Source organism: Leucopleurus acutus, assembly GCF_964270905.1.
Source record: "Leucopleurus acutus genome assembly, chromosome: 1".
In the NCBI taxonomy this organism is placed as follows: Eukaryota; Metazoa; Chordata; class Mammalia; order Artiodactyla; family Delphinidae; genus Leucopleurus; species Leucopleurus acutus.
The window spans coordinates 7,785,184-7,812,045 of record NC_139142.1 but is presented as its reverse complement, the minus strand read 5'-3'; the positions used below and the strand labels follow the sequence as shown (position 1 = coordinate 7,812,045).

The 26,862-nt window shown below is 39.7% G+C and overlaps 1 long non-coding RNA gene across 1 annotated transcript; it reads left to right on the top strand.

Moving 5' to 3' along the window:
* On the top strand, positions 1-26,805 carry LOC309964825. Its single transcript, XR_014326365.1, has 3 exons — positions 1-69; positions 25,329-25,445; positions 26,697-26,805. It is a non-coding gene; the product is annotated as an uncharacterized lncRNA (long non-coding RNA).
* Positions 26,806-26,862: the final 57 nt, after the last annotated feature.

The window sequence follows — 26,862 nt, the reverse complement described above, 5'->3', positions numbered from 1 at the left end:
AGAGTTGCGAGTCGGCGAAACCGGCGGGAAGTTCGTATTGAGCGGAAGGCAACGGGTCTGCAGCTCGGGGTAGGGCGGCCGTGCGCCGAGCGGGCGCCGTGGAGGGGGAGGCCGGGGACTGGGCCGGCGCGGGGCGGCCGGGCGGCCGTGACCTTGGGCGGCGCAGTGGGCTGCGGACGGCGCGCCGCTGGCGTCCTCTCCCGCCGGGGCTCCCTCAGGCCCCGCTGCGGCCCTGGGCTGCCTGCACCGGCCAGGCCGGTCTCCCAGGCTCAGTTCCCGGTTCTGGACGGCATGTAGGCTGGTCATACTTGCACCGCATCCTGGTTGCTCGGGCTGGGTCTGGGAGATGACCTCAGTAGGCCAGCCTAGACCGCCGGGCTCCCTACGCCGTCTTGGAGCTCACCCTTTTCAGAGGAAACTGAATGGAAGCAAATATGACATTTTGCAGATGCTGAAAAGCTCCCTTAAAATGAGGACAGGCGACTGTGGGCCACCGTGGTGGGGTTGAGGGAGGGCATCTCAGGAGAGGTGACGTTGGTCTTGAGATCCGAGTTGGGGGAAGGAGCCCGCTCCCCGGAGGATAGCGTTCCAGGCCTTTCTAACCTGGCAGAATCCGACTGAGGCCGGGTGAGAGCTTGCACTTAACCGCAGGGTCCAAGGCGGTGGAGCTCCGTGGGGAGTTATACGAGGGATTTTCGCATCCTTCTGACGGTTGTCCTTTGTTGTCTCCCCGTAGCTGCAGACTGGCTCCCTTTGCTGATGCAGCTGTATTCAAGGGCAGCAAATAGTTTTTCCTTCTGTCGAAATAATTTTTGGCTCCGGTCTTAAAACTCATAGGTGATTTATTTAAATTCGACGAACAGCACCAGCGTCGCTGGGTTGAGAGAGAGAGGAAGGGGAAGCAGCCACTGGGTTCCTACTGAGGCCACCCATTTTTCTAACTTGTTTTCTATCAAGTCACCCATTTTTCCCCCCCGTTGCTTTGTATTGACTCTTCCTTTCCCTCCCCCGTCTCGACTTCTTGGAACAACTTGGAAATACCAGTTTTGCTCTTGGGAGGGTGGCGGTTTCAGGGAACTGTCAAAGAGTCTCATTAATTATTATTTTTTCTTTTCTTTTTTTTAAACTGCAGTTGCCCATCTGTGGAGTCTGAAATTTGCAAGAGTTTTAAAAAAATGTAGGGCAGCATTTGTTTTTAAGAGTTAAGAATAAAGGCCCCTTATTTTCCATGACATGCTGAGTGTGTTACTTCTGGGGAGAATTTAATCTACAATTTTAAAGTAGTTTCAGAGGGGGGGCAGGGGTTCTTTATATAATCATCTTATTCAAATTATGTTTGTGCTGTTCAAAATGGCCTGTAGCAATTGGAATTAAATTTCTGGGTGGGTAAGGTGATGTTGATCAGCTACCTGTGGAAGGGGATGCAACTTAAGTTGTCACTTAATGCTAGCTTCTGCCGAAGCTGCCACAGGTGCTATTCTCTTTGCATCTCATCATTGCTGATCAGATTCTGAGTTAATATGGTAACACAACTTGAATCCAATGACAGTAAACTTGTGTTAAGCATTACTGTCCGTTTAGTACTAGTATCTAGTGCAAATATCAGGTTTAGAGTATAATGGCTTCTTAATGTTCAGCGCTGCAAAAAACGCGAGAGGATATTTGTTAAACAAATGAGAAAATGGAGGAATGTGTCAAGCACAGAACCTGGCATATAGTAAGTTAGTTAGTGCCCAGGAAATGGTTATATGGAAAGCTTATGCTAAGTTTTATTCCAGGATGCAAGTGTATATTTTAAAAATAACAGTAGTGCATTCAAAATGTTGACAGATCCTAAAATTAAATTTCTTAAATAAGCCAGCTTTTTTTTTTAAATTTGAGAACTAATGTGAAATAATAATAAATACATAAGTGAATGTCCCAGATGTCTAGGAAAGAAAAACAAGATTTTTATTTTGACAGCTATGTTTTTTTCCCCTTAAAACCATCCCTAAGAAGATATAATGTGCTATGAATAGAATTTTGATTTAAAAAATGAAACTTTGAAAGTATTTTTGATTTGATAAATAAAACTTACTGGAAATGAGGCAAAGCTTAAAAATTTACCTTATATCAAATGAAGAAGAAGGATGACTCCTGAATTTATGCAAGTGTGCAAATGTTGATATCTCCATGTATCAGGCACTGAACCTAATGGAAAGTAAATGCTGCCTCTGTGTGTGAGTGAGGCTTTCATGGAAATTGGTCTTGATGGGTTTTAAGAATGATGGGTAACTGAATAGGCCTGGAGAATATTTTTCAGACTGGTAGGACGTTTTACATGTTTGCCAAGGTTATTTTTCAGAGTAAGCAGAGGTGGACTCATTTATTCACCAGATGTCATGTGGCTACTGTATGTCAGGAATTGTGCTGGGTGCAGAGTCTGTTCTTGCTATCGTGTTTTGTCGAAGCAAGTGTTCTTTTAGATTAATAGAGGTCATTCTTTTTGACTTCGGTTGTCTAGCCACCACCACACAAGGAGTCAAATGTGTATGGCACATTTGGAAAACTATACTCTTAGTGATAAAATGTAGAAAATATGGAATTTTTAATAAGGGTGTAGTATTAATTTAGAAAGGTGGTAGAATCCTGACAAAGCATTTAGCTAGGTGGTGTAACCAAGATGTGTTTATACTCTAGGGCATGTTTGGCCCTTTTGACCCGAATTCCTGTGAATATGTTCGTACTTGCCATTATAAAGCTATAAAGAGGACTGTGCCCTTTAATATCTTGTCCCCTTAGCTTCTGAATGATATTTAAGTACCTAACATTATGAGGTGGTTGTTTGGAAATAATTTCATGCACTTGCCCAATTATTCCTGCTCCATCTCTCCCAATGTCATCTTAAATCTTTGCACTCAAACTCAAGCACATTCTGCTCTTCTTTTCTGGATGACATATGGACACTTGATGAAAGAAAAGCTCTCTAGAGAGTCTGGAGAGGTATTAAGTCTGCCCTTCCCCCCATAATTAGAATTTGATTTTTAATATTCACCAGTATATACTAATGACAAGAAACTACTTCTAGTAACATCGGTGAGTAAATTTATTAAGAATTTTAGGGACTTCCCTGGTGGTCCAGTGGTTAAGACTCCATGTTTCCAATGCAGGGGGCACAGGTTCGATCCCTGGTCAGGGAAGTTCTGCATGCTGTGCGGTGAGGCCAAAAAAAAAAAAAAGGAATTTTATTAGCCACAACATTTTTGTCAGCTTGGTTTGAATTGTATTATTTATTTAGTCTTAGTGTAGGTACATGGATTTTGATGATTCTTTGCAATAACTCCTCTCTCTCCAAGGGATAGAAGCCAGTACTCTCAGATTTGAAAATTATATAGATGCTGTCCACACTGGCCAGTATTTAGAATGAATATTAAATATATATACATACTAAAATGTTTATCAATAAGCCACATATATTAAGTGGGAAGATACACTACATGGAAGTCATGTAATTAAGTTGCAAGGTTATTAATTTGAGATTTGACAACGTTCTGTCATATTCTAAGGACACATTTGTCTTGATGGAGCTCAATATCCAGAATTACATAGTTGGTCGTGAAAGGGACTGATGAGAACTGGAAAGTCAGTGGGCACAAGGGCAGCACTGTCCCACTCTTTTCACGGCTTTGTAGTTTCTTTCTGTGCATTTATTTTGTTTTCTCTGCAGACTGGCAGACTTATTGCTGTTTACATTTGGGATAGATATGTCTGCTTCAGATCTAGCTCCTTGTTTCAGGAATCCCAGAGAGACTCCATTATCTATCTAATTGTCAATTATATCCACAATTTTTTAAAAAGTCATGAAGTTAGGAATCTTATAGCTAAGATAACTACAGCTTTATTTCAGATTAGTTGCTTTCCTCAAATTGTCTTACCAAGTAACAGCTGAACAAACTGCCGTTGTTGATACTGTGTATAAATGGATTGTGATCACATTGTGTGTTAGAAAGTGCTGTTAGGCCTTTAGTCTTCATAGACTGCGTCAGGAACACAGAGAAACAAACTTGCTGTTTCTGTTGGCAATGTTGCTTTTGTTCCACTTCTTATGGCAGCTTATTATATAATACAGCAACAGAGCTGTCAACATACAGATTATATCTGATTATACATTCTTCATTAGCGGTAATAAAGAAGAAGTCTTTTTGTGGGAATCAGGAAAAAAGTTTTAAAAATCCATTTAAAAAATACTAAGGTCAGATTATAACATTTAAGAGGCTTAATCTTACTTGTTTTACAGGCTTTTAGAAAGCATTGTAGAAATTGTGACTTTCAAATTTTTATTACCTCATGTGTTGCTGCCCATGTGAAATGGTACAGCCACTCTGGAAATTCGTTTGGCAGTGTCTTAAAAAGTTAAATATACTTCAAACACATGACCCAGCAGTTGCACCCCTGGGCCTTTATCCTCGGAAAATAGAAACTTATGTTCATACAAAGACCTGTATGTGAATGTTCCTAGCGGCTTTGTTTATAATAGCCAAAACTCAGAGACAACCCAGCGCGTCCTTAGGTGGGTAAATGGTCAAATAAAATGTGGTATAGCCATATAATGGAACACTACTCATAACAAAAAGGAGCACACTATTGACACAAGCAACAATCTGGGTAGAGCTTAAGGGCATAGTACTGAGTGAAAAAAGCCAACCTCAAAAGGTGGTGTGATTAGAATTCCATTATATAGTATTCTCAAAATGATAAAATTATAGAAATGGAGAAGAGATCAGTTTTGCTAAGGTGAGGGCTTGGGGTATGGTGTGACTATAGAGGGGGAGCATGAGGGAGTTTCTTTGGGGTGATTGAACAGTTGTATGTCCTGTTTATTGTGACGGTTATAAGAATCTCTATAGGTGATGAAATGTCACAGGACCATACACGTGTGTGTATGTGCACTCACACACACACACACACACACACACACACACACACACACAGTGTAAAAACTAAAATTTGAGTAAGTACTTTTATTACTAACACTATCAATGTCAGTTTCCTAGTTTTGATCATTGTATTATGCTCATCCTTTGTATGGCTTTGCCACATAATATTCATCCATCGAAGGTTGTGGTTTGTCTAGTTTTTGGCTATTACAAATAAAGCTGCTATGAGCACTCATGTACCGGTTTTAGTATGAATATAAGTTTTCACTTTTCTAGGTTAAATACTCCAGTGCAACTGTTGGGTTGTAGGGGTAAGTGTGTGTTTAAACTGCAAACTTTCCCAGAGGTGTACCATTTTACAGTCTTATCACTACAGGAGAGATCAATTTCTCCACATCTTTACCAGCATTTGGTGTTAGCAGTATTTTTTATGTTAGCCATTTTAATAGGTGTGTATTGGTATTTCATAATGGCTTTAATTTGCATTTTCCTAATGGCTAATGATGTTGAACATCTTTACATGTGCTTATTTGCCATTTGAAGGGTTTCAGAAAAAGCCTCCCCCAAATGTGCCGTTATGGCATGCAGATTATCGTAAGCCAAGGACAGTGGAGACCCAAGACTCAAGAGCTTTTTACCTCCACTTCAACTGCCAAATGAATTTAGTTAGGGAGCCTGGCTCAGAGAGAGCTATTACCAGAGCTGACTTTTATCTGAAAGCCCTCTCTGTTTGGCATCTAATAACAAAACATCTGATCTTATTGTCTGAATTACCTTCCTCCCCTTTGAAGTCCTAGGCCCCTGTCCCCTTCCTTAGCTCAGGATGGTATATTAGCCTCAACTGCCCAACTTACCCTTGGGTCCCATATTTTTATGGAGGTAATTAAATTTGTTTTTCTCCTGCTAATCTGTCATATGTCAATTTAATTAATATACCAGCCAAAAGAACCTAGAAGAGTAGTGGAAAAATTTTTTTTCACTCCCACACATTCATATCTCATTTGGTGATTTGTCTGTTGAAATCTTTTGCCCATTTTCTAATTTGTTTTCTTATTGTTGAGTTGAGTATCCTTTATATATTCTGAATACAAGTCCTTTGCCAGATATGTGATTTGTATATATATTCTCTCAGTCTGTGGCTTGTTTTTTCATTCTCTTACAGTGTCTCCTGCAGCACAAAAGTTTTTAATTTTGATGAAGTTCAACTTACCAATGTATGGATCGTTTTTGGTGTCATGCATGTCTCAGAACGCTTTACCAAACCCTAGGTCAAGTAGATGTTCCAAGTTTTCTTCTGTTTTACAATTTTATGTCTTACATTTTGATCAGTGAATTCGTTTTGGGTTAATTTTTGCAGAGGGTTTGACGTTTAGGTCTTGGTTCTTTTTTTTTTTTCTTTTGTCTATGGATGTCCAACTGTGACAAACCATTTGTTGAAAAGACTACCCTTTCTCCATTGAATCATTTTTTTTAACCTTTATCAAAAATCAGCTGGCTGTACACTGTAAACTGCATACAAAATGAAGATAGGAGGAAATGAGTAAGCAAGTAAGGATGAAAATTAATACAGATTTATGAAGGTGTATGAAGGTATGGAGACTCATGCCTTAAGTCTTGAAAAAAAAATTATGTATAGATTTGAGAGGAAGTGGGAACACATTTTAGAGAATAGCATGAGCCAAGTTAGGTCCTAGAGAAAATAGGTAAGAACTGGCTGTTCTGGGGAGTCATGGGAGTGAAGGGGAGGATAGTTGGTTCATGAGTCTAGAAAACTGCTGGCCAGTTTATAATCAGTTTCATTGGCCACTAGAATGTACTGTGGGTTCTTGAGCAGGAAAAATGATACGGGAGAGATGGTCTTCAAGAGAAGTTGTTTTAGGGGCACGTATAGCAGTACAGTAATAGGTTGGTAGGAAGAACAGGTTATAGCCAGGACCCTGAACTTGACTTAGTACTTTGTGTTACAGACGTCTACCACAAAGCCAAAACAGTGGTGTCACTTTATAACAATGTCCTTTGTATTTCCTAGAAGAATAATAGTAGATTTCAGACTTTTGCCACTGTCCTCAGTGATGGATACTGGGAACTCTGCTGGACTTTCAAACTCCTTCATTTTAATGCTTCTTTTAGTAAATTGTACATGTTGGCTCATTGTTGATGTGGGTGACATTTCTTATCAGACCTAAAAAGGGTCCAGGGGGTGAGCAACTGAAATGATAAAAACGTAAAGAGTTGATAAATTGGTCCAGTGAGGAAAAGTTAATGGAATCACTTTTATTTATCATGGCTAAGAGGAGACTTAGGGGTTATTTAATCAGTATGTCCTGATACTTGTATATGAAGAACCACATGGAGAATGTTGATGACCAGCTGTTCTTCAAAATCACCGAGGACTGAACAAGGACACACAGCTCAAACTGCAGCATTAGAGTTTTAGTCTGAGGGAAGAATTTCCAAGCAATAAGAATGTTAGATACTTCATGCCAGTGATCCAAAGGATCTTTAGAGATAGAATGGTAACCTAGATGTAGTTTAGGGACATTTTGCTTATAGTCAGGGGGATGTGATACGTGACAGCCCCCGAGTCCTAATTTATTAATTTGTGACCCAAAATACTCAGTTTCTGTTTTAACATCCACTTCCCGTTCTTGATTCTTTCCCTGAAGAAATTATATTTCTTTTTCTGTTCACCTTTGGGAAACTCATTTGGTTTCTGCCTTCTTTTGTGCATTTAAAAGATTATCTTGGATGTGGATTAAACTTCTGTCATTTAAAAAATAGCCACTTAACAAATAGAACTTATTTAATGTCAAACTGCTAAATATCCATATGCATTTCTACTTTTTAATTAGAACATGGGAAGCCATATCATTCCATTTTTATAAAACATCAATGATGACTTGTTGAGCAAAGGATTTTACTGCATAAGAGATTACCGTGACGTGTATTAATGAAAGGTTGGCAATGTGAAAAGCTTTAGTGCAATCACTTATTTGCCTTCAAAGCACTTTTTCTGTTTGATTTAATTTCCTTAGTCTGACTCTTTTCCACAAGTCTGGATCTTTTTTCCACTGAAATGTTCAGATTGACCAAGACTGTTTTACTTGTGATTGCAACCCTTCAGTATTAAAGTGGAGTTTTTTGTTTTTGGTTTTTTTTTTCCCTGCAGAAGAGCAAGCTCTTACAGTGCTATGCAAGCTGCCCATTTAAAACTATCATTGCTTGGCACCTATGCCCTAGTGACAGTTTGACCAACATGTGAGCAGGCACACTGCCATCCTGACAGATGGGCTTGCGTAGAGGCAGCCAAGAAACCATGTATCTGCATCTAGTGTATTTGTTAAGGGCAGGATTCCCAGTCGGGGATGTTCAAACGTCTGTCCATCCTGAGCTTTCACGCCTATGGATAAAGGGATGTCATCATTAATCTCAGCTTCTGACTGAGATTCCATGGGTATATAAGAGCTTCTTGGCTCTTACAAAAGTAGGCAGTTGGGGACAGTCAGTATAATTGATCTCTCCTTCATCACTGGACTACTTCAAATAATCCTTTCCTCTTTCTCCCAGCCAACTAGGTTTGCAGTGAGTACAAACCTGTTCAGACATTGTCCCGATACTTCTAGAATACGTGCTATTTCATTTGTTTTCTAGAGTACGAAAGCTTTGAAGTCATTAGTATTTATGGTTGGGACAGTGATGTACATAATTTGAGTCAGGTAGATCTGAATTCCAAGATTGACAGCTGTATGATATCAGGGCAACCTAATTTTACCATCACATCAAGGTGAAATAGTAGCTATTTCATAGGTGGTTTTGAGAATGACCTGTGAAATATGTACAATGAATCACTTGGTATCATGTCTGGTCCACTGTATGTGTTCAGTAAGTGTTTATCCTCATCACCATATCATCATCACTGTAACATGCCTGAGGGTATTTTTCTCTGGAGAGTTATCGAAACAGAAAATCTTTATTCCACTCATTTCCCACCATTCTTGAAAGTCATGTATTGGATATCATCACATTGTCTGGTCTATAATGGAATGCCTCCGATGGCAGGGAGCTCACTACTTTTAGAACAGGGTTTTCAACCATGTGACTGGTGACATTTAGATGGGTCGTTCTTTGTTGTAGGGGATTGTTCTCTGAATTGTTGGGTGTTTAGCATCCCTGGCCAGGGAGGCAAAATTGTCCCTGTTTTTCATAAAGTTTTGACTGTTAGTAAGTTCTTTCTTAGATTGAGTGGAAGTCTACTTTCTTATTTCTCCCACCCAATTCTGTCTTTTGGAGACATGTAGGACAAGCTGAATTCCTGTTCCACGTAATGGTTTTTCAAATACTCAAAGACCGTCATCTAGTCTCCTCAGTCTTTTTGAGTTGAAACACCTCCATCTAGTTCATTAACTGTTCCTTGCAAGGCATGATTTCATGTCACTTCACCACATTGGTGACTTTCCCTTGATTTAATCCCCTGTTTAAGCTGTACTGCTTAAAATTGAATACAGTACTCCAGGCAGGGCTTGATTAGTAAAAAATTGAGTTGCATCTCTGGTTTTAGACACAACACTTTTCTTCTATTAGGCTAGGAAAAAATATTGCCTTTCTTCTACATACTACATTTTTATTATCAGCTATATCCTTTTGATAACCACATCATAGTTGAACCTAGAGTTGAATTAAACCCCTAGATCTGTTTAAGCCATATCTTCTTCATTCTGTTTTTATGCATTGGTTTTGGTGCTCAAGCATGAGAACTTACGTTTATCCTGTTAAATTTTTCTTTTTTAATTTAGCTAACTGCAATCCCAATTCTTGGTCAACTGTGAAGTTTCTAGTTCAAAAGAACAAGTAGGTGATGATGATGCTGTCAACTGAAATTGAAAATACAGGAGAAAGGTGTGTGCGTTTGTGCGTGTGCATGTCTGTGAAAGGGGAATTGGGGACGGAAGGCTGAGGAATCCCAATATTAAGAGGCAGCTGGACACAAAGGAGGCAACAAAGGAGACCAAGAAGGGGTGGGCAGAAAGGTAGGATAGAAATGAGAAGAGTATCTTGGAAGCCAGAGTGACTGTGTATTGAGTACTGGGGTAGGTACTTCAATACAAAATGAATAGGACATTGTCTCTGCTTTCTGCTTCTGTTTTTATTTGCCCCATGGTTTAACTGTTCAGTTAATGGCATTACCTAGTCAATTATGCCTGAAAACTTAGAGTCATTCTTTATTTTGCCTTCATACCCTTAACTGTTAGGTTACCAAGTTCTACTGATTCAAAAAAATACATAGTGGGAAGAGTGCATAAATCTTAGCTAGCTCAATGATTTTTTTTCTTTTTTTTTTTAACATAGTGAACACACTATAATTGCCACCAAGATCAAGACATTTGCTATTCTAGCACTCCAGAAGTCTCTGTTGTGTCCCTTTCTAGTAACTATTCCCACCCTGGTAACCACTCTTCTGACTTCTATAACTATAGCTTAGTTTTGCCTGGTTTTGAACTTATATGTACATGGAATTATATTACGTACTCCTTTTAACCAGGCTTCTTTTATTCAACATTGCATCTGAGATTCATCCATGTTGTTGCATATATAGTATGTTGTGTTTTTTTTTTAATAGCTCGGTAGTTCTGGTTATCTGTTATTGCATAATACATTAGTTTTGGTTATTGATTACTACATAACACAGCACTCCAAACTTAGTTGGGGTTAAACAACAACCATATTAATTTTTTATTTTTTATAAATTTATTTATTTTTGGCTGCATTGGCTCTTCGTTGCTGCACGGGCTTCTCATTGCAGTGGCTTCTCTTGTGGAGCACGGGCTCTAGGCGAGCAGGCTTCAGTAGTTGCGGCACGTGGGCTCAGTAGTTGTGGCTTGCGGGCTCTAGAGCACAGGCTCAGTAGTTGTGACGCATGGGCTTAGTTGCTCCACAGCATGTGGGATCTTCCCGGACCAGGGCTTGAACCCGTGTCACCTGCATTGGCAGGCGAACTCTTAACCACTGCGCCACCAGAGAAATCCTCATCTGGGATTGTTGATCAGAGCACCTAATTTGTTGTTTTTTTTTTTTTTGAAAGTGGCTATTTTATTTTTCCAGCGGTATATCTAAAACAGTTTGAATGGAGTCAGAAACTTCTACTTGAAACTTGCTTTGCTTCTTTGCAACTTTTGAGTCCGTGGTGTACTCTTTGGATAGTGTTCAGATTTTGCTGCTGAAAAGGCTGTAGTGGGGTTGATGATCATATATAACAAGAGGAAGGTCAATGTTTGTTTCCAGAAGCAGAGATTCCTTTGAGAAGGAGAGGAGGTTTAGGAAATATCCAGTGAGCACAGTCTCTCTGGTATTGGATAAAATCACAGCAATTTGGAGATGAGCTCCTGCATCCTCATTCTGGGCCCTTGTAATAAGAAACCAAGCTTAAATTGGACATTGCATGTGTAGGAGCTTAGGTTGGTGTTATATTTATTTTCTTCAGTGCATATTCTTCCTCTTCTGTTTTGGGACTAAGTTTTATCACCTTATCACTAGTATGGTGGTTGCTATAAAGGTGGGTGTGCCCTGGTTGCAGATTCTCCACGAGGCTTTGGCTCTTCAAACACGTTGGCTGGGTTCCCAGAGGAAGCTTCCTGAGAGTGACTTATCCTTGGAAGTCACATAACATCACTTCCACTATACTCTATTGGTTGAAATAGACACAACCCTGCCTGGATTCAAGGGGAGGGAACTTAGACCTCACATCTTTATGGAAGGTGTGTCAAAAAATTTGTGACCATTTTTTAAAACTACCTCTTGTGTCTTGTTGATGAACTGAAATTCTAAATTTTAATCAATTTCAGTTTACCCATCTTTTCCTTTATGGCTAGTGTTTTCTGTGTCTTGTTTAAAAAGTTTTTGCTACTCTGTGGTCATGAAGATATTTTCCTATGTTATCTTCAAGACGTTTTATCATCTTACCTTTCACATTTAGGTCTCAATTTTCAGGAGTTAATTTTTGTGTGTTGTGAGGTAAGGGTCAAGGTTCTCTTTTTCCCTATATGCTAATCTATATGAGTAGTAGCAGGTAGCATTGGGTCAGGTGAACACCAGTCTGGGAGTTAGGGTTCCTGTATTCTCAGCCTTAATCTACCTTTAATGCACCTTCTGAATTTGGGCATGTTATTAAACCCTTGTGACCTCAGCTTCACCTGCAAAATGAAGGATTTGAATGAAATGTTTTCTGATTTTCATCCTTGCTCTAGTTTGTTAGATTATTCTCCCTAGTTTACAGTTTTATTTAGGCCTATCAGAATATTCTTGGAACTCATTTCTGTTATCTGATGTGTTCTTGATATCTCCCAGCTTTATGTTATCACCAGTTATGATGAGTATGCCATCTAGATTGTCATCTAAGCTACTGAGGAAAGAGCTTTCTTGATCACGGTGGTAAGTCCTCGCCCCTGCACCTGTTCTTCTGATCTTGTTGTTATTCTCTGTCCCTTGCCAGGAGCTCATCATTCTGTTTTAGTAAGCCATGGCTCAGGACGCCAATTCCATTTTTGAATGTCATATACATATACTATTCATTTCGCTTGTCCTTTCCTTCAGTTTCCTACTTGAACTTCTGAGAATCACAGATAACAATGCAGAGTTTCAGGAATCAGCAGAAGTCATTCATGATCAAATGAGTTCTGGTCTCAGTGAATTCTCTCTCTCATGTTGCATGTGTGCTCTGGAAGGTGGCATATCCTCCAAATAGCTGCATACTATACTTGTGCTCTTCAGTGGAGTAGTCAGTGAACCACACTGGTGACATAACAAAGTGTACCCTTTGCTGGTTCCTCTGTGTTCTTAGTAGCCTGCGTTGGGGTGATATCTACCCTTCTTTCAGAAGGTATAGTTTCTTTACACAGAATGTCATAACTTCAGGATAGCTATTGTTCCTTCCTTTGTCATTGATATCACATTTTCCCTCTCATTAATCTTTTTTTAAAAAGTAAGCTTCATTGAGGTACAGTTCAGTTATCATACAATTCACTCATTTAAAAGGTATTGTTCAGTGTTTGTATTTTCACAGGACTGTAACCATAATCTAATTTTAGAATATTTTCATCAACCCTAAGAGAACTCCCCTACCAAGTAGCAGTCACTCTCCATTTTCTGCTATCACCCACTGCCGCCCGGCCCCCAGAGCCCTAAGAAACCACTTATCTGCTTTTGTCTCTATAAATTTACCTATTCTCGAAATTTTACATAATTGGAGCCATACAATATGTGGTCTTTTGTGACTAGCTTCTTTCACTTAGTATGTTTTTAAGGTTCATCCATGTTGTAGCATGAATCAGTGCTTCATTTCTTTTTATTGCTGACTAAAATCCCAGCGTATGGGTATGTCACATTTTATTTATCCATTCATCCTTTGAAGGACATTTGAGTTGTTTCCACTTTTGGACTATTATGAGTAATGCTGCTGTCTGTGAACATTTATGCACAAGTTTTTGTGTGGACATATGTTTTCATTTCTCTTGAGTATATACGTACCAGTGGAATTGCTGGGTCATGTGGTAGCTCTGTGTTTAACTTTTTTTTAGGAACTGCCAAACTGTTTTCCAAAGTGGCTGCACCATTTTGCATTTTCAGTAGCAATGAAGATCTCTCCAAATCTTCAGCAGTACTTGTGATTTTCTGTCTTTTTGTTTATACCCATGGTAGCGTGTGTGAAGTGGTATCTCTTTGCGGTTTTGATCTCTATTTCTCTTAATGACCAGTGAGGTCGAGCATATTTTTGTGTGCTTATCGGCCAGTTGTTTATCTGTTTTGAGAAGTGTCTGTTCAGATCCTTTGTCCGTTTTTAAATTGGGTTGCCTTTTTATTATTGAGTTCATTAACCTTTTAATGTTCACTTTGATTTATTTTCAACTAGAAACATGTTTTTCCTTGGTTTTCCTTCCTTTTTTTTTTCCGTTTTGTTCAGGGACCATTCATTCTTTCTATAATGAGCAGGAGGGTTGAGAGTGCTCTCAAGCCCTTTTGCATTCTCTTGGCAACAGCCTCCATTGGCAAAATATGTAACTGTGGAATACCTTAGACGGGAAGATGTACATCTGCTCGTTATTGGAATAGATCCTTTTGTAGTCTCATAATGGTACTATTTTTATACATTATTTTCTTAACTATTTTTTCATATATTCTGCAGTAGTTTATCACATCAAGGTTTTTCAACTGAATTTTTGTCAACATTTTGTATTAGTAAAACAAGAACTAAAAACTTTTTTCTGAAGAGCTTTACATCAGTTATTTATTTCATTATTTTGTCCTCTTGATCACTGGAAGTCATCCTTCTTTTTATTTAATAGTTAGGCTGTGTATTTATAGTAACATTGAATATGTTTCTGTTTTGTCTTTTATACTCTTTTTATGACATTTACATTATTAGTCATTAAAGCAAATATTTTACCACTTTAAGACGTTTCATTTTGCAAATGATTCTGCAGTATGCACACTCTCAGTACTTCGAAGTTAATTAGCAAAAAAGGCATTTTTGCAAAAATTACACTTGCCGTACATATTTTTTGAATCTTGGCCCTGTTAACTAACCTGTCAATGGTTGTGAGGCAAGGAAAATACCCAGCACTATTGGGGTCGAGTAAGAGGGACACGGTGGTCAACTTGAAGGGCTACATTGTCTAGTGCAAAAGAAAAAGGAAAAGAGCGGCCCTGGCACTCAGAAGCTGGCCTGGTGTTCAGAACAGCTAGACCACGCTGTTCTCCATTTAAACATAAACAATCTCACAGAATGCCTCAGAGTTTCTCTGAGAGCACGGAAAAATGAGACAGAGCACAAAAAAGAGCAAGGTTGCTGCCACCCACAAAACACTTGGCCAGCATGAGTGACCGCAGCTTCTTTACCAACTACTGCTTTATCTTGGTTCTAGTCTCCCCTCAGATAAGATTTATTGAGATACCCAACATAGAATTACCCCACTTTCTAACCGCATCCAGAAGAAACTAGAGAAATTCCTGCTTCCCTAGCCCTCCCCCAAATTACCCAACCAAAGCCCAAATCCTATCATAGATTCTTTACAACATTCTCTCATGAGATGCCCCACTGTTCCTGTGGTGTGTGTTCTCCCAATTTATTTAACTACAGGTTTATTCCTGGTGGTCTATTGCTGAAAGGCAGACACCAGAGATAGGACACTTTGAGCAACTGCAATAACAAAAAATATAGGAGAAAAGGTTACGTGACAATTTTAAGATAATCAGCAAAATTCAAAGTGTGGGAAATTTTACAGGACAAATGACAAGGGGAAGGAAAAAAAATTAAAGAGAGAGGTGGCACTTGTCCCTTAAAGAGATTCAAAGACACATCAGCAGTTACAGTGACTAAAAAATCAACTCTAAGACTTTAAAAAAAAAAAAAGTTGGGGAGATTTGAACACTTATTAGGTGATATTAAGGAATTGTTAATTTTATTAGGTGTGACAATGATATATGGTGAGAGTATTTTTAAAAAGTCCCTGTTAGAAAAATTTACATATGAAATTATATGATGTTTGAGGTGAGCTTTAAACTAGTCTTTGGGAGGGGCTAGTGGATTGTTTATACAGAGGAAACAAACTGGCGATGTGTGGATAATTGTTGAAACTGGGTGACGTGTACATGGGAGTTCATTATATCACATCTCTACTTCGTATGCATTTGAAAATTCCTCTAATAAGGTCTTTTTTTAGGTCATTTGTATTTCTTTTTCCATGAATTTGCCTCTCTATGTCACTTTCCCTTTTTTCTGTTGTGCTTCTGTCTTTTGTTTCTTATAATTTAAAGGATTCTTGAATATGTACTGAGAAAATTAGCCTTTTGTCATAGGTCTTGTAGGTATTTTTTAATTTGTCTTTTGAATTTGTTTATGGTATTTTTTAACCTGTGGAGAATTTTTGTCAAATTTATCAGTTTTCTTTAGGCCTTATGTGTTTTATTTTATGTGTTGCTTAGAAAACCCTTCTTGTTTCTGAGATTCTGCAAAGTTCTTTTGTTTTCATGCAGTATTTTTTATGTCTATAGTACTCTTCTGATTTACTTTGATTATTTGGTCATCCTAATTTCCTTTAGAGTATTTAGAAATAGTCTTCCTTTGAGCCCTGCTGCAAGAATATATAAGGAAAGATGTAGTTCAGCAGCTATCTTGCAGAGATTTAATACTGAACACCCGGAGAATTAACCACGAGCAACGTTTGCTAGTTAATTTTGCAACCCGCCCCCCGCCCCCAAAATAGGAGAACTAATGGGAAAGCTGTCATTTACAGGATTGGCAAAGTGTGCTAAATGTTATAAAAAATATTAGCAATATAGTTCAAAATTTCTAATTTTAGAAAAGTTCCTGTGATTGCTTTACATAAAGAAGTGTTCTGGGACTTCCCTGGTGGTGCAGTGGTTAAGAATCCGCCTGCCAGTGCAGGGGACACGGGTTCGAGCCCTGGTCCAGGAAGATCCCACATGCCGCGGAGCAACTAAGCCTGTGTGCCACAACTAGTGAGCCTGCGCTCTAGAGCCTGCAGGCCACAACTACTGAGCCCGCGTGCCTAGAGCCCGTGCTCCGCAACAAGAGAAGCCACTGCAATGAGAAGCCTGTGCACCGCAATGAAGAGTAGCCTCCGCTCATCGCAACTAGAGAAAGCCCGCACGGCAGCAACAAAGACCCAGCGCAGCCAAAAATAAATAAATTTAATTAAAAAAAAAAAAGCGTTCCTTTCAGCTCTTTTTGTAGGGCTTATGGGTCAAGGAGCTAGGCACCCACCTCCCTTTGAGGTTGGCATCTTCAAGCTTGTTCTTCTCTTAGATTTGATGCCTTTGCCTGGGCAGAGCAGGAAGTTTTCTAAATATTACTGTAGTGTCTGCTTCATGGTTGGTTCGTGGAGACCTGTTAGGACTCCATGGATGGATCTTTTAATCACTGCATCAAAAGTCAGAAGAAGTGCACAGCAAAAACTTCATGACATCGTTCCTTTTTGGGGAAAAGTGGTGGCAGTGAGGTATCTCGGGATTGTGTTTGAAATTGTACCATACTACGTGTTCTCAGTTAAAAATTAATTCTGCAGTAAGTCTTCCTCTTTTAGAACTTTTGGAAATCATTTAAAGGAAATAAAAGTTGAAGAAGTACATTTGATACTGTATTTTAAACATTTTATTCACTATACCAAAACTTTTTATAATCTAATGTTAATCATTTTTTTAATACAAGTTTAAAAAATCTGACTAGGAAGAAATTTTTCTCCTGTGAAGATATCCACTTTATTTTTCCAAGTTAGAAGTTCGAGTCTTCACCTAGTTCTTTCCAGCTTAAGTGTGAAAACATGACTAGTGTGACAATTGCTTCTAAAGATTGTATCACAGTTTGAGTTTAGCTTAATGTTTTTCAGAAATAAATCTGTGAATTGATGGGATCATTATCTCTGGAGGTTCACTTCTAAATTCTCATTGTGTTACATTTGACTCTTATTTTGTTAGTGTTACTAAGGGTACCATACAGCTGTGAATGTTTTTCATACTTTTATTGATATGCCTGGTTCTCTGAGTGAAACCAGGGGACTGATTGGGTGTCCCTAACAGAACTGAGTTAACCTTCCTGTGTCTCAGTTGTTTGTGTTAAATGGTATTGGTAGTAACTCTACTTTTATTCCTGTGGTCATCCTTATAGTTCTGTCTCAACTGTAGGATTTGTGGGGACAAAAGTAAATATATGAAGAAGACCCTGTGTATTGTTGCAAAGTGGCTATAAAAACTCAAAGATTCTGTATTTTATTTTGCATATGATTTCTTAATACTAAACCAATGCATTAATCAACTTCTGATTAACTGGCTCATTTGTAAGAGGACTGTCCTTAGATGTATTGCTTTCAAATTGTTCACAATGTAATTTAGCAAAAGAGGTGATGAAGTTCTTTATTGACTGATTATCTCCTATTTGATTTTATTCTTTGACTTACTGTAGATTGGCAGGAAGCCATTTACACCAAAATATGTAATTCTTTTTTAAAAATTTATTTATTTAATTTATTTAATTTTGGCTGCGTTGGGTCTTCGTTGCTGCATGCAGGCTTTTCTCTAGTTGCGACGAGCGGGGGCTACTGTTTGTTGCGGTGTGTGGGCTTCTCATTGCAGTGGCTTCTCTTGTTGCAGAGCACGAGCTCTAGGCACGCGGGCTTCAGTAGTTGTGGCACGTGGACTCAGTAGTTGTGGCTCGCGGGCTCTAGAGCACAGGCTCAGTGGTTGTGGCGCACGGACTTAGTTGCTCCGCGGCAAGTGGGATCTTCCCGGACCAGGGCTCGAACCCATGTCCCTTGCATTGGCAGGTGGATTCTTAACCACTCTGCCACCAGGGAAGCCCTGTAATTACTTCTTAATTTCAAATAAGTTTGAAATATGGATAAATGTTTTTGGCCTGGGATATGATGGGATGGGAAAAGGGTGTTTTTTGGGGAGGCTCCTTCTGAATCGTTCATTCACTATTTTATATTTTTTACCCAACTTCTAAAATCCTCTAATACAATAGAGTTGTATGTAATAGAGCCCTTACATTGAAAATGAATGACTTAATGAAGAAAGGAAGATGTACCAGAATACAGTCGGCCTCTATATCTGTGGGTTCTGCATCCACAGGTTCAATGAACTGTGAATTCAGCTGACTGCAGATCAGAAATACTTGAGGGCTTCCCTGGTGGCGCAGTGGTTGAGAGTCCGCCTGCCGATGCAGGGGACACGGGTTCGTGCCCCGGTACGGGAAGATCCCACGTGCCGCGGAGCGGCTGGGCCCGTGAGCCATGGCCACTGAGCCTGTGCGTCTGGAGCCTGTGCTCCGCAGCGGGAGAGGCCACAACAGTGAGAGGCCCGCGTACGGCAAAAGAAAAAAAAATACTTGAGAAAAAATTTCCAGAAAATTCCCCAAAGCAAAACTTGTATTTGCCACATGGACAATTATTTACATAGCATTTACATTGTGTTAGGTATTATAAGTAATCTAGATAGTATTTAAAGTATATGGAAGGATGTGCGTAGAATATATGCAAATACTATGCCATTTTATATAAGGGACTTGAGTGGATTTTGGTATCCAAGGGGATCTAGGAACCAGTCCCCTGAGGATACTGAGGGATGACTATATCTAGACCAGTGGTCCAGTCTGTGCATCACAACCCCCTGTGCAGGATTAAAATAGAAGATGCTGGGGCTCTTGTGGAGTAGGGCCTTTACTGTTTCAGAGTTTCACTGGTAACCATGATGTATAGCCAGGATTGAGAATTACTGCCTCTGACAATGGACAGTTATGTAATCGAGTTTATACTTTTGCTCTGAACTTCCAGGCACCCACTGAAAAAGGGGAAACAGGAGTTTCATAGCTCTTAATATCTTAAAAACTTGCATCACTGGAAGAGGCACTTTTTTCCCACCCTGAAACTAATAGAGTTGATGTGTACAACTGCTCACTGTCTTTAATAAATAGTTTTATCAAAGGATTCAGAAACATTCTTTACCTGGAGGGCTTTTTATTGATCCTTGTTTGAAGCTGATGGTGTAATATTGAATCATAACTGTGTGATGGTGTTTTTGCATGAAGCTAAGTGCAGCTTCTTGAAGCCAAAGGTTGCATTTTATTTGGTTTTATATTTCCAGTCCCTAGCAGAGTTTCCAGCACATATTCTGGAGGTGTTTTATAAATGCCTTTGGAATAAATGAGTTCAAATGTTTAATTTCCTGGTGAACTAAATTGCCATAAAGGTAGAACTTAGAAAATCTAGAATATGAGATGATTAGCATGTTTCCTAGACCATCTGTCACTAATATTGATTGTTTCTACTTGGTACTGTAGACTTGTTTTTCTGGGGGTGGGTAGCTTGTGTAAAGTTAAAAAACGTTTAAAAAACCTCTTACGTTCTTCTGTACCCCTCTCTTTAGCGGCTTAAAATCAGGTCAGTTTGTAAAAAGTTGACATCCTTACTATTCAGTAAGGATGAATGCAGTCAGCGGTTATTCCAGTAGCAACGCCATTGTAATAACTGGTAGGTGTTCCGCCTTGCCCCCTTCCAGTCTGTTTGGCACATCAACCAGAGTGATCCTTTGAAAACCCAAGTCAGAGCATGCCACTTCTCTGCTCCAGACCTTCCCGTGATTTCCCATCTGACTTAGATTCAAAGTCAGTGTCCTTACAGGGGCCTCCATGTTGGACGTGATGGCCACACCTTGCCCTTTTATGTCTCTGACACCAGCTAGTGTTCTCCCTGAGCTCATTCTCTGCCAGATGCACCAGCCACCTTGCTGCTGCTAGGACAGGCTGGGCATGTCCTGGCCTTAGGCCTTTGCACTCGCTGCTCCCTCAGTGTGGGGTGCTCTTCCTCTAGATCACTGCATGGCTGACTTCACTCACTTTATTTACAGGTCTTTGCTTAAATGTCACTTTCTTGTGACGCTTTACCAGATCATCTTTTCGGTTTCATCTCTGCCCCCCCCACCCCCCGCCATGTCCCTGCTTTATTTTTTTCCTTTAGCACTTATTACCATTGGATGTAGCTCATGTTTTAATTTTGAAAAAAATTATCTGGGGGCTTCCCTGGTGGCGCAGTGGTTGAGAGTCTGCCTGCCGATGCAGGGGACACGGGTTTGTGCCCCGGTCCGGGAAGATCCCACATGCCGCAGAGCGGCTGGGCCCGTGAGCTATGGCCGCTGAGCCTGCGCGTCCGGAGCCTGTGCTCTGCAACGGGAGAGGCCACAACAGTGAGAGGCCCGTGTACTGCAAAAAAAAAAAAAAAAAAAAAAAAAAAAAATTATCTGTCTCTCCTAAACAAAATATTAGCTCAACGAGGGCAGAGATTTTTGTCTGATTTGTTCACTGCTTTATTCCCATCTTCTAGACAGTTCCTGGCACAGAGTATGTGCTCAATAAATATTTGTTGAATAAATGAGTTAATGAAGCAGACACTATGACTTGTAATAATATAGAATTCTGTGGGTTTGAGTATTACTATTATTTATTATTTTTTTTTGCGGTACGCGGGCCTCTCACTGTTGTGGCCTCTCCCGTTGTGGAGCACAGGCTCCGGACGTGCGGGCCCAGCAGCCATGGCTCACGGGCCCAGCCGCTCCGCGGCATATGGGATCTTCCCGGCCCAGGGCACAAACCCGTGTCCCCAGCATCAGCAGGCGGACTCTTAACCACTGCGCCACCAGGGAAGCCCTTGAGTGTTATTTTTATTTTAAATTTTAAAGGAGGCATAGAATGGTAAAAGTTTTATATTTCTTGTCAAAAAGTTGCAACCATCTACTCAAGTAGCACTACCAAATAGTTTAAGTTAAAGGGAGAATAGGGCCTAGTCCTATCCCGTACTTTTGAGAAATGGAAGTTGATCCATTATAAAACCATTCCTACCTTGAGGTGACTTTAGTGACAATGGCACTTAAGATTTTGGTAATCATGATATCAAGTTTAGCCTACAGGTGAAATGGATTTTGAGGATGGAATAATACACGTTAGCCAGAAATATAAAAAAAAAGTAAAAATTTTGGTGAGAAATTGGTCAGTGGGAGAATTCTTCTTGAGTATTCAGAGTATGATTTTCATTTTGATTCATTTTGACTTCATTTTGACTCATTTGAAGGACTGTGAATTAAAATGCAAGTATAAACCCGTTCCAAATACTATGTTTACCCTTTTGCTAAAGTCAGAGTCCTTATGGTGGCTCCCGGGGCTCCATTTGATCTGTTGCTCCCGTGTTCCCTCTCTGACTTCTCCTCCTTCTTTCCCCTTGCTCAGTCCACATCAGTCACACTGGCATCCTTACTCTTCTCTGGTTGCGGGACAGGCTCCTAACTTAGGGTCTTTGCACCACTCATCCCTCTGCCTAGGATATCTGCCCCAGATACTCACGTGGCCTCCTTCCCATCTTTGCTCAGATCTCACCTCCTCAGTGGGGCTGACCATGACCTCTCCGTTAATACTGCACGCTGCCCCCGGTCACCTTGCACTCCCCGTCCTCTATCCCCTCCCCCCAACCTGCTCTACTTTATTCTTTTTTGAAACATAGCATCTACATTCTCTTAAATATTACCCATTCTCTAAAACTTACCCATTATGTTAGCTTTTATTATCTGTCTTTTCTAGAATATAAGTGTCAACTGGTAGGACCTTTGTTTTGTTCCTTGAAGTATAGCAAGTGCCTAGCACAAGTGCTTGACCTGTGGCAGATTATCAATAAATGTTTGTTGAGTGAATGTATGAGCAAATCATTACTCTTCTTCATAAGTTCACATAATTCACAGTTAACCTTTATTTACTGCTGTGAAAACAAGTAGATTTATGTAATTAGCATGTATAAGAACAGTCTTTGAAATAATACCACTTGTATTTGAACCTCCATGTTATGAGTCAGAATTTCCTTCCTTTTTTAAGGCTGCATAATACTGTGTTGTACATCTGTACCACATTTTGTTTATCCATTTGCCTGTGGGCGGACACCTAGGTTGCTTCCACATTTTGGTGGTTGTGAATAGTGCTGCTCTGAACATGGGTATGCAGATATCTCTTCGACACTATCAACTCTTTTCAGATCTGTTAGCTTAAAGAATATTCATATCAATCAATTATATTTTTTGTATATGCCTCCATCTTAATTTTAAAGCTATTAATTTTATTTCCAGAGGTCTTAATTTTATTTAATGGCATGTTTTTATTTTATGGAATTTATTCTTATAGGATTTATATTTTGATGTATTTGGTGTAAGACCATGTACAGTGGTCTGCTTTTTTAGCATGATACAATCCTGGAAAACTAACATCAAAAAGTGGAACAAAATCCTTGAAAGAATGAGGTGTTACTCACTGTTGTGTCTCCCAAAATACCTAGACTGTGAGTGGCCGGAAACAGTAGAGTGAAAACCAGTAGAGTGTTGTGTTGTGAAAGCAAAAGAAAAGAACGTTTCAAGAAAGAAAGAATTAACAACAGTGTTGAGCACTGCTGGGTAATGAGCGGAACAAATGAGATGATTCCTCGAGTCATCGGGTTCAGTGCCCTGAGCAAGAGTAGTTTGAGTGGGCTTGTGAAGGGAGAGTCCGGATGGAGTGAGTTGTGGGGAGGGTGAGGAGAAAGGACGTGTTCATAAGTACAGGTTTTGTGCTGAAAGGGAGGAGAGAGTTAGGATGATAGTGCAGGGGGGTTAAATAACATTTTTTTTTCCCCCAATGGGCAAGCCATGAGCATATTTAAAAGCTGATGGGAAGGATCTAGTTGAGGGAGATGTTGAACATTTGACAGAGGGGTTAATTAATAGTTTATGTCAGGACGTCGGAGGGGATGGGATGCAGGTGAAGAAGGAGCTGATGTTTGATGGAGGAGGAGGGCTTCCCTAAATTGTGATCACAGAAGGAGGATAGGATGGATGTAAAGTTAGGCCTGAAGTGGGTGCAGGTGGTTTGTAGGTTTGAGTCTTGGAAAGATAAAAGGAATTTCCACTTGAAGTTTGTGGCTTTTTTCTCTAAAGCAGCAGATGAGGTCATCTGTTGAGAGTTATGAGGGGGAATTACAGTTTTGAGGAGAATAAATAGGGTTCAACATGGATTTCAATTGCTGGGCTTTTAAAAGGAATGGCATTATATATTAAGGATAAAGTTAGATGTCAGGTACTTGAGGAAAAGAAACTTAACCTTTCTGCTGTATAATTTTACGCATTTATTGAAATCCTACCAAGTGCAGTGTATTGTAAGACAGCTCTCTTACCTAGTGAGTTCATAAACTTAAGGGAACATTTATCAAATGCAATAAGAGGTAAGAACAGTGCTGAAGTTTCAGAGGTCATATCTGACTGCAGAAGAGCTAGATCTCACGTTTGGTAGTGTATATATGTCCGTGCCACTCTCTCACTTTGTCCCAGCTTATCCTTCCCTCTCCCCGTATCCTCAAGTCCATTCTCTAGTAGGTCTGCATCTTTATTCCCATCTTGCCCCTAGGTTCTTCATGACCATTTTTTTGGGGGAAGCAGCCACATAGCACAGGGAGATCAGCTCGGTGCTTTGTGACAACCTAGAGGGGTGGGATAGGGAGGGTGGGAGGGAGAGAGATGCAAGAGGGAAGAGATAGGAGGACATATGTATATGTATAACTGATTCACTTCGTTATAAAGCAGAAACTAATACACCATTGTAAAGCAATTATACTCCAATAAAGATGTTAAAAAAAAAAAGAGCTAGATCTTTGCATATGGAAAAGATTTCACCAAGTGTAGATAGGGGAGGGTGAGAAAGTGCTTTCTACTACAAAGGGTGGAGCTGAGAATATGCTGGTACCATGTTAATGGCATGGTGAAAATTATCCTTGAATCACTGTGTCTCTATACAGTTTTAAAACATCAGAGAAGCTTATCACTTTAAAGAAAATTTCATAAAAATATATGACCCCCTCAAAGGAACTTACGTGCATACCTGTTTTAGGGAAAATTTATGACTAGTCATCCAGTATGTGACAGGATTTATACAGCATTGTAATTTCCCCGTTTGGGTATGATGAATTCATAGAGCTCATTAAGTGTAAGTGGAATTATTTGATTCATTCAAGGTTTTTTCTCTCCTCAGCAGAAGATTAAAAAAAATATTCCAAACTTGAATCCAGGACTTGGAAAATGCCAGTTGTCTAAATACAGTACCATATTGTGATAAATATAGCTATTGGAATTTTAAGACTCTTTTCACAAAACTTTTAATATTCACAGCAGAACTTTTTTTGGAATGTTATCTGAAAAACAGAGGACCATTTTATTACCAGAGCTGACTATTAATTAGGGTATTGTTTCAGATATAAAAGTTGATCTGCCACTGAAATTCTATTTGAATATGTATAGTTCCAAGCTTGCTTTGTGTATTTAATAACTTCAGTACCATAATTACTCTGTTTACAATTAAATTTTGGTGAATATGCTAATATGGGATATACCAGCAAGTGATTTCAGTAAAGGGCAGTGTTGATTTGCATTTTCATGTGCTTTTCACTTGCATCTGAATTTCATTTAATATCAGTGAGAAAAGAAGTGGTCAGTTTATGTAATGGTCAGTGACGGTAAACTTTCTTTTCTTTGAAATCTCTCTGTTGGATTGGCCGTCATAACCTGCTTTGCTCCAAGTGGGCAGAAATTATGCAGAAAGATTTAATTTGGTAGAGGTTTGTGCCCTCCGTTTTATTCTTTAATAGAAACCTTAATGTAGGTATTGGTTTCATTATTAGGAGAAACCTATAATGTACTAAAGCAATTGTTTAATTCCAATGAGTATTTTAAGTTCTTTACTGAGGTAAATGTTTATGGTCATGTTATTTATTACAGTTTTTGAGCAAGAACTTCTGGTTTTAAATAATTCTCCTTTCTTCTTTTCAGAAATCCTTCTTTTCTTCTTTTCAGAAATCCTCTGAAAAGGAACAAGGAGATTTGAGACACATCGATTTCATATTCTCTGAAACTCGGAGACTTCTTTTACTCTGAACCAGAAAATAAGAGGGGCTGCCAAGTTCAGTGAAGGTCAGATGCGGTTGTGGGAGGATGTTGAAAGGTGGCCCTCTCAGGTCTGAGACCCATCTCAGACAAAACTGGCAGAGCAGGGTTCTCCAAAGGAAGTGGCCCACCCCGAGGGGCACAACCACTGGCTTTTGTTGGGAAGAACAGGAATGGGTGTTGGCAGAAAAGGGCCCTAGGACACTTGATGGCATGATGAAATGTTCTGTATCTTGATCAGGGTGGTTGGTTCTCAAGTGTGTATGCATGTGCAAACGTTAGTCAACCTGTGTATACATTTGTGCAGGTTATCAATTTATTGCTTCTCAACTCCAAATACACTTGTTTTTGCTCTGTTGGTGATACTTGAACTAGACCCTGTAAACATGTTTTCTTCTCCAGCACAAGGTTAGGTTAGTCAGTAGAGGGTGAGGGACAGACACTGCCAGGCAGAGTGGGGAAGGTTGTAGTGTGCTTTTTTTTTTTTCCTCTCTTAAGGTATGGATGCCAGCATGCTTACTCTGTGACTTTTCTTTAGGACCCTGGTAGGCAGTATCTTGCTTCCACCAGGACCCCAGCAGGTGGATTCCTATGGACCAGCTGGCACCCCAGAGAACTCTGCCACCCGGTGGGCTGTATACAGCCTTTCCAGTGAAGAGTTCATTTCTGTGTTCTCTCCCTTAACCTTGTAGATAGTATCTGCTCCCTCCCTTTTCTATTCCTTAGAGTTCTCCTTTTAGTAGTCAACCACCTTTTAGAAATTAATAGTTTTTTATATTAAGCGTTCTTGTTTAAGTTACTTGTGCATTTTCTTTTTCTCCTGATTGGACCCTGTTACAACACTTAATGTTTGTAATTTACCGTGTTAATTTTACATAACTGAAAAAATAGAATGAAATAAATCGTAAGTGTATAACTTGATTAATAACTTGATTAATAACTTGATTAATTTTAATGATGTGAACATACAGTTCAGATATCACCCAGACTGGGGTATGGAACATGACCAGATCCCCAGAAACCACCTTCTTCCAACTCATAGTCATTTCCTCCTCCCAGTGGTTTCTGCTGTTTGACTTCTTTCGTCACAGATTAGCGCAATGGAATCATGAGTGTCTCGTCTTGTGTCTGGCTTCTTTTTTTGAACTTAGCATTGGGAGGTTCATCTATTTTATTATGTCCATTTTCCTGTTGATGGACATGTGGGTTTCCAGTGTTTCGCTATTTTGAGTAAAGGTGCTGTTATCCTTTTGGTGGACATGTTTTCATTTCTCTCAGGTATATACATAGAAGAGGAATTGTTGGGTCAGGTAGCAGCTGCTGCAGAGCAGGTTTCAGAAGGGCTGAGGCACTGGCCCGTGCGGGAGCACTCCACCTGCTCCACCCCTTACCAGCGCTCAGTGCGCCAGCCTCTCGGGCTTGAGCGCTTCACAGCTTCTAGGGG